Here is a 1,367-nt window from a genome sequence, read left to right on the forward strand (position 1 = left end):
CAAAAGGCCTCAGAATGAAACCTACTTTGCCGGCATCTTGATCTTGGACTTTTAAGACTCTGCAGCTGTGAGAAATAAATTTCTGTTGTTGAAACCACTCAGTATATGGTATTTTGTTATGGCAACTTGAGCTAAGGAAAAACTCTTTAATACACCAGGGAAGATATTGAATTTATGAAATAAGAACAGAAAGCTGTAAAAAGATCAGAAAACGAGAATGATCTTAAAAACGTGAGGGGTTCCCTGGTGGTCCAGTGGTTAGGACTTGGCACTTTCACTGCCATGGCCCCGGGTTCAATCCCTGGTTGGGTAACTAAGATCCCACAAGCTGCACGGTGAGGCCAAAAAAAATTTAAAAAATAAAAAATAAGTAAAACAAAAAAAAAAACCTGATAGTTGATATATGTTCAAAAAAGAGTCAGAGATAAAATCAAGGAAATTCTCCCACAAAGTTAAAAACAAAAGGCAAAGAGATGGAAAGCAGGGAAGATAAGAAAAACAGGAGATTAATGCTGGAATTCCAGAAAGAAATAACAGGGAAAAAAAGTGGCAATTATTAAAGAAATAATACAAGAATTTACCAGAACTGAAGGAAATTAGTCTGTTATCATGAAGGCCTGCGAAAAGCTAAACATATAGACCCTCTCCAAGGCATTTCATGGTAAATTTTCAGAACAAAAGCTCCAGAGAGGTAGAAAAATGGGTTACATATAAAGATGTTATCAGAAATGGCAGGTTTATAAGATAATGAAGCAGGGACTTCAAAATTCTCAAGGAAGATTATTTCCAGTCTAAAATCCTGTACTATCAATTAAATGTGAGACATTTTCAGACATGCAAGCTCTTGAAAAGCTTAACCTATATGCACCCTTCCTCAGGACACTAATGAAAGATGTACTTCTCCAAAATGAGGAATAAACCAAGCAAAAGGAAACAAAGGATCTAAAGTCAGGAGAAAAGTGAAACTGAGTTTCAGATGCCCGAGGGCACAAGGCCTGTAGAGAAAGAGCCCAAACTGGAGCCCTAAACAAGTTCCTGGAAAGAAAAAGGAACTGTCCTTATCCAAGACATTTAATTCTATAGAAAATTGTCTTCAGAGGGCTTTTGCGGTGAGTTTGGAAAAACTTAGCGATAGGAACACAGAAACTTTCAAAGGAAACAAAAAGACAAAATTAACAATAAGAAAAGCAAAGAGTTGCACAAGAAATGACATGTGATAATAAATTACTCAACTCAAGGGAACAACAGTCCTACATAGTCATAAGGTAAAAACTGACTGCTAATCAAATAAAACTTTGCCACCTTTCTTAATTGGGAGACTAGAGGGAGTAGAAATGGGAAAATGGGATGGTATAATAGTAACTAAA

The 1,367-nt window shown here is 36.3% G+C and overlaps 1 non-coding gene across 1 annotated transcript; it reads left to right on the forward strand.

Moving 5' to 3' along the window:
* Positions 1–240: 240 nt before the first annotated feature.
* On the forward strand, positions 241–313 carry TRNAE-UUC (transfer RNA glutamic acid (anticodon UUC)). Its single transcript has one exon. It is a non-coding gene; the product is annotated as a tRNA-Glu (tRNA).
* The last annotated feature ends 1,054 nt before the right edge of the window (positions 314–1,367 follow it).

Source organism: Lipotes vexillifer, unplaced genomic scaffold (assembly GCF_000442215.2).
Source record: "Lipotes vexillifer unplaced genomic scaffold, Lipotes_vexillifer_v1.1 scaffold853, whole genome shotgun sequence".
In the NCBI taxonomy this organism is placed as follows: Eukaryota; Metazoa; Chordata; class Mammalia; order Artiodactyla; family Lipotidae; genus Lipotes; species Lipotes vexillifer.